Source organism: Hippopotamus amphibius, chromosome 9 (genome assembly GCF_030028045.1).
Source record: "Hippopotamus amphibius kiboko isolate mHipAmp2 chromosome 9, mHipAmp2.hap2, whole genome shotgun sequence".
Lineage (NCBI taxonomy): Eukaryota > Metazoa > Chordata > Mammalia > Artiodactyla > Hippopotamidae > Hippopotamus > Hippopotamus amphibius.
Window position 1 is genome coordinate 92,359,907 of NC_080194.1, and position 7,613 is coordinate 92,367,519.

Consider the following 7,613-nt stretch of genomic DNA (forward strand, 5'->3'; position numbering starts at 1 on the left):
ATATTTATTCATGCCTGCAATAAATATTTAATGGACACCTACTATGTAGCAGGTACTGTTCTAGTTATACTGGGCAAATGGTGAGGGGGAGAATTAGACCTGGCCACTGCCCAAGCATTCATACTTGAGGATGAAAACCAGAAGCAAGCTGAAGGGGCTGAAAAACTCTAGAACCTTAGCAGACTCTTGGGCCAACCCCTCATTTTACAGATAGGTAGAGTGAAGCCCAGAAAAAGTCAGCTCATGAGTAACTCACTGAAGCCCCCTGCATCCAGGTCCAGTACTCTTTTCCGCACATCTAGACAAACCTGAATCTGAATCGGAGGACCCTCAGGATAACAAGAGGTATCTTCATGAGCCCTCCATTGGATTGTCAATGTAGATTTCCTTATTCCAGCTGGACTTCGCTTTTTCTCTCATGGCAACCCCTCCACCCCCAGTAAATCTGGAGCTCTAAGAAATACTGCCGCCCTGAGCTTGAGCTCTCTACTGAGATTGATGTGATTTAACTGGTCTACCCTGTGCCAGGAAATTTCCCGGGTGCTGTGAGGACCACAGGTTGAGGACCAGAGCATCTCTGCCGTAGGCTGGTTGGTGCCGAGGCTGTATTGAATAAGCCCAGGCTGGGCTGGAGGGTGGGGAGAAGCATTCCAATTCTGCTGCAGGTTCTGGGGGCAAAATGTGCCCCTAGGCCTGTTTAAAATGCGCATGGAGGCCTTACTTACAATTTTTGAATCACAGTCTCTAGCGGGAGAACCCAGGAATCTGCATTTTAAGAAGCACTCCAGACCTTTGCTATGCACAATACATTTTGAGAACTGCTGCCCTGGGGCCAAACACCTGTGGACAATCAATATTTCTGTTTGCTCCCTTTCTCCGGGCAACATCTTGGGAGAAATCTACTCAAATAAACCCAAAGGGAATCCTTCCCTTTTTTGTGGTCTCAAGGCCTTAACCCTGAGTATTTAGACGGGGTAAGAGGGCAGCAGCCCTGCGTTTTCTTGCTGTTCACAGGTTTGCAGAACTTTCCTCAGCCCTTCTGCCCCACCCACAGTGGGTAGGAGGGGTGGGGGTGGCGGGAGAGATGGCACAAGGCTGTTATGAATAGGCCCTTTCTGAGGTCTGGCAGCCGTTGAGTGGAGAGAAGGCTTTTTTTTTGTTAGCTGTAGCAGTCAGCATAAAAGAAGGGTAATGCTGGGTCTCAAAGCCAGACTTCTGAGTGCAAAGAGATGTCAAGTCCTGAGAGCAGACCCCCTGGCCTTCTGCACAGGTCCAGCTACTGCATTCTCTGCCACGTTATATAAGAAGCCCAATCCCAGCCCTGCTGATGAAGGGGGTACGTTGGGGGTCACAAGGCTGGGTGACTTCATTTCCCTGTGAGCCATCCTTCTGAGCTTGAGTGCAGAAAGGACCTGGGAAATAGGACCAGGCAGCTGACAAGGTTCCCAGCTTTTCATGGGTCCAGCTCCATTTTCTGTCACAGGATTTTCGACGTTTGGGGTAGGAGGACGGGAAGGAAGCTTCGGCTAGCTGGCTCAGGGGTATTGTTAAAACGACCTTAAGACTCACCAAGAGCAGGATGCTGTAGGAATCACAGTAAATAGATTAGCTCCATTTGATCAAGTAACTTAGGAATCTGGGTGGTAGGTAGTGGCCGTGCCTATAGGTAGGTGGCAAAATCAAATCAGACTTTAGAATTAAGAAATGGTATGACTTTAACCCAGAAAAAAAGGTTGCAAAACCAATCCCCCTGAAGGAAATGAACTTGAAGTTCCCTATTTTCATTGTGACGGTAAGAAGGGCTCAGTGTATCTACTCACTCGGAGCTCAAATAGAATTGTCCTGGATATAGGCAGCCCCGGAAGGAAGAGTACAGCATTTCTTCCCATCATGCAAGTTCTGTTCTTTCCCAGAGCTGCTCTAGTGTCCATCTCTCTCCTTCAAGGACTGTGAAAAAGGCGTGCACATCAGATTAGGAATCAGTTAAAGATACAGTATTCACTCTGTCATTCTGGGGATAAGGGCTCATACCCGTCCTATGGCTTCCTGGTGTTGTGGAAAAAACGAGGACTTTGCTGATAGAAAGTTCTATGTCTAATCGCCTGCATTGGGCATCTGAGGCAAATTACGCTTTCTGAGCCTTCAGGATCCACCCTCTCATCTCCATTGTCCTCCTAAATGCCGCACACAGTGGAGCTGGGCTTGACTGCATTCATCATCCTGGACGATTGTCTAAAGAGTAGAAGGGCAGTCAAGGGAGAACAGCTTTGACAGAGTGGGCAGGACTTTCTGCCAGAGACAGATCAGCTACTTTGCATTTCCTAAACCTGGGTTTTCACCATTCAGACGGGGAAATGTGCACGGCGCATTCAGGCCCTGCATCTGGTTCCCTGCGGCCATGTGATGGAACCAACATCAGGGCTTTCCAGGAAATGAGGCTGGTCATCAGGTTGCTGAAAACAAGCAGATGAATAATTGATCAACTCAAATCCGTGTCTCCAAAGATCACGGATAAAATTGAGCCAGCCATCCTCCTATTTCAAGAAAGCTGGGTCTCTGGCTAAGAAATCAGAAGATGCAACTGAAGAACCTTTAACTCCTCTCTGACTGTACCTAAAGATCATATACAGCTACCCAGTCCTTATTCCAAATTGCTCTTATTAGAGTGGGTCCTCCTCTCTACCCTCTGGCTCAGATACAGGCCACATCCCATAGCTGCTTCTGTTATTTCATTGGTGCCTGGAGCCTTCACAAAGGTGATTTTCTCATTCACATTACCTTTGTTCCTCTGAACCAGTCTAGCTTTTCCTTCTGGCTTCACTTTTCCTATAAAAACAATCTTTATTAATTCTATCTAGTTCTTTAAAAATTTTTTTTATTGAAGTATACTTATATTGATGAACAATATTATGTTACAGGTATGCAATATAGTGATTCACAATTTTTAAAGGTGATACTCTGTTTATAGTTAAAAATACTGGCTATATTCCCCATGTTGTACAGTATATCCTTATAGCTTATTTTATACATAACAGTTTGTACCTCTTTATCCCCTATCCCTGTATTGCCCCTCCCCACTGGTAACCACTAGTTTGTTCTCTATATCTGTGAGTCTGCTTATTTTTTGTTATATTCACTAGTTCATTGTGTTTTTTAGATTCTGCATATAAGTGATATCACACGATATTTGTTCTTTTCTGTCTGACTTATTTCACTTAGAATAATACCCTCCAAGTCCATCCATGTTGCTGCAAATGGGAAAATTTCATTCTTTTTTATGGTGGAGTAGTATCTCATTGTATATATAATACCACGTCTTTATCTATTCATCTGTTGATGGACACTTAGGTTGCTTCCATATCTTGGCAACTGAAGATAATGCTGCTATGAATATGGGAGTGTGTGTATCTTTTCATAATTCCATCTAGTTCTAATCAATTCCAGAAAATGTTTCAATAATTTTTGTATCTTTCCATTTTTGTTGTTCTTAAGTAAATTCATTTATCACTGGCCGGAATAATGTCCGTTGTTTTTTAGAAGCAGCTGCATGATACCATTGAAAGAACAGAAATTGAAGTCAGAAGATTTGTATTCCAGTTTCAATTCTGACCATTACTGGCTAGATGATCGTGAAGAAATTACTCAATCTCCTATTCATTCATTCATTCAGTGCCTAGTGTATACTAGTCACTATGCTAGGTAATGGGAACACAAAGATATTTAAAACACATTCCCTACTCCTATGGAATTCATATCTAGCAGTGTAGAAAAGTTAGTGATAAGTGCAATGATAAAAGACTTACACAGGGTATTATGGGAATTCAGAGATGAGAGACCTAGTACACATGGGAGCTGAAAATAGGAGAAATCAGAAAACATTCCAGGAGTCTCTGAAGGATTCTTAAAAGATGAGTAGGAGCTAGCCTAGCAAAGGGGCAGGAGCATATTCCAGACAGAGGGTCTCAACTTGGGGCAAAGGCATAGACTCAGAGTTCAATGCTATTGGCATGAAAGTTCAAAGTAGGAGGTGGGAGGACAGGAATTGAAGAAGGCCAGGTCATAGAGCACTGATGCGTCACTAATTTTTACAGGGGTGTCAAAGTTTTATCAGTGTGTAAAATTTGTTTTTTGATACATATTTTTGATGTGATTAGTTAAGCTAAAATAAGCCAGCAAATAAGCAAGAGGCAAGAAGCACAGCAAAAAATCAAGCCAAAGAAAGACTGTGTTTAGCAAAACATTTAAGGTCTTTGCTTTGTGGCTGTGTAAAAATATGTAGCTGAGTTAAGATTTCACCCCTGCCTTGGCTGGAGAAAAGCAGAGATGGATTCTCCTGTTGGCGCCTTCCCCAAGCGGATGGTGGTGACAGAGCTACTCCTTCCACCACACTACCCTCTCTTCCACTTCTGGGCCACTGAAGAGGTACACATGGGGTAGTTTGGACACAATCAACAAAGCCTCGGGCCCTAGGCTGCTTTCACTGCTGCCCTGTGATTTAAGGGGAACCTGTAAGCAGCTCACAAGGCAATACCTCTGGGAGGGTGGGTGGAGAGGAACTTCCTGTGATTAGACACGGGGGTGGGGTGGGGAAGACAAGTAGAAAAACAAAAATACCTCAGTTTAGTATCTCTAAATTTTATCCTCTTATAGGAGTAAGTCATTTTAATCCGATAGCCTCACCATGGTGAGAAACGATAAAGGGAATGTCACAAAAAACCATAGAAACTTTAAGCTGCTAAGGAACATTTTACTGGCATATCAATTTGCTGTAATCATCACTGGTGTGGTTGGTAGTGTTAGTCATCTGGATAGATCCTAATGGGCCAGTTGAGTAAGTGACCCTTGTTCTGGCCACACAGCTCTAAAGAGGTTGTGCTTGAGACAGATGTGTTAGCTTGGGGAGGTGTGGGTGATAGAGAACTGTGTCCACGCTGTCACTCAGGAGCCACATTGTTATACTGAGACCATTCACCCAGGTCAGATGAGGTGGTCCACAGCACAACTCCAACTAACCCAGCTGCAAAACTGTCTGGACTCACTTTGTATAGGAGTGGACTTCAAGGGAGGCGGCTGTGTATTCTGATCTGGTATGAACCCTCATTCGATACTTTCATCTGCAATTCTGGCCCCCACCCCAACCCCTCAGCACATGGAAGGTGACAACTATTTTACTCATTCTGCCACTTATTACTGACTGTACCTACACTTCCCTGTTTTAGATTTTAAATCTTATTTCACTTACCCAAGTAGTATCTTCCTGTCAATCTGAACTTACTGACATGTTAATACAGTAGCCAGTCTTTGAACCCCTTCACATGTACCACCAAAAATTCTTGGCTCTATAGACACAATTTAAATTCTACTGCTGGTTTTAAGGTGGGAAACAAGATGACCAGGAAGTGCACTTTAAATAAATTCTAATCCTGTGGCCATTGTGGAGGATGGAATCAAAAAGGCATATACAGACTGCAGTAGGACTGAAGAGAACTGTTGCCTTGGTCCAGGTGAGAAGATTGTCACTTCATTCCCAGGACTTGTTTTTTTCTTTTCCATTATGGTTTATCCCAGGCTCAGGACTTTCAACTGAAAGGAAACTAGGGATGTATCTGTCATGAACTCAGTGAATCAGAATTTAGAGCTAAAAAGATATCCCAGGTTGAATGAGTAGTGTTAAGAGCAAGGACTTTGAAGTCAGGTAAAGCTGGGCTCAAATCCCAGCTCAACCATTTATATCACGACTCACCTCTGACAAGACAGAAAACTGCCCCAGGCCTCCCAGCCAACAGTAAAGTGGGAATACACCTACCTAAAGTGCTTAGATGGTTAACATATGGCAAGTACTATCCTGAAGCTTTTCTCCCTAGACGACAGAGAAACTCAGAATAATCCAATTAATTTGAAGCACTTGAGTTCAAGCTGGGGGCAACAGTAGAAAGAAATATTTCAAAGTGTAAAAAAGAAAAATTGGTGATTACTAGCTTGAGGAATGGAGGAAACCACGGAAATTGGTACAGTTAACATGAATAAAACTCTAAAGATTGAAATTAAGAAAAAGAGTCAAGAGATCAATTTAATGACGAGTTAATTCGGTTTTAAACTACCAGATACTATTCACAAATCTGAAACATTCTGCTTGACAATATTTCCATTTATCTACTTAGCATTCCTTCTATCTGCTCAACCCATCCTGCCATTCTACGCTCCCAAGGAGGGAAGTGATGAGGGTCAGCTTGGTACATTCAGTTTCACAGAAAAGAAGCAGGACGATCTAAGTATCTAATCTGCTTGTGATAAGGTAGGAAAAAAACCATCCCTTCTTCTCTCCATTGGAATTCAAACTATGATAAAGGAGACAGAAAGACAGCAAGTTTGAGTGAAATGTTTACATTTATATTGAAATATGCACTAAAACAGAATGAGATCTACTAGTCAATGAAACTTTGCCAAAGCAGAATCACAAACTTCCTTTGGGAAGGTCCAGTCAGCTAGCAGCAGTGATCCCAAGCAGGAACACCAAGGAGAAGCCTGGGAGACCCCACCCCAAAAAGCCTCCTTTCAAGAGACCCCAACTCACTTCTCCCACATGCACCCATACAGATTTAGGAGTGTAGCCATGCTCCTCATTTTCATGTATCTTTAGTTTCTTCTTCGCTGCAATAAATATAAAATTGGCAATGCTCATACACCACAGCACAGACAGTATTTCAGGCTTTAGCATACAACTGTAAACGGTGACTAGGTCGAACAAATGAAAAAGTTGAACATTATTTTTAAACAACGACAGAATTCCTAAGAGCAGGGCATGAGCTACTCAAGATTTGTCTTGTTGGGTTAAGGTTTTTGACAAAACATTCAGGTTTAGACAGATGTCCACATAGACTCAAGGTGGTAGCCAGAGGACTGCCCGCGGCAGTCTAGAATATGTGGGCGGCAAAACAACATGCCCTAAATCACCCTTGGCAGTACATTTTCAACCGGCCACATTCAAGATGGGACTCTAGAAGTCTTTACTGTGTCACCACCAGGTGCATCTAGTGTAGTGGGAATGGGTGGGCAAAGGAATGAAAATTTGCTGGGAGACAAACAGAATAACACCTCTGCTGGCTGCCTGCAAAGTTGGCCCCTTAATCACAAGGACGACTAGGACATTGCACTTGGACAGTGCATTACACTTCATATACGTGTGTGTGTGTTTCATATATATATTATATATGAAAGCCAAAGATTAAGCATTAAGTTCTGTCACTGCAGCAAACTGGGGCGCCAATCAAAGAGAAGCAGATGAACACTTTCTGCCTGAAGCAGTGCAAAGGAAGCTGGCAAGAAATGAAAGTGGACTCGGTATCTCCACGTTAGCAATGGGGCAGACTTTTATTTAAAAGGCTAGCGGTTCAAATACTATTGCTCGAATAGCTCTGGTAAATATAAAATGTAGTAACATCCAAGGTTTATACACAGAAGCAGAGGAGCTGAAGGCCAGCTCACAGAGGGATATCTGATCCTTAGTCAAGAGAGAAGCTAAAAGCACATGCTGCAGGAGTAGCCTAATATTAGGGGTTTGTGGGGACCATACTCCCACCCTGACAACAGAAAACGGCCTAGATAGGAAACTG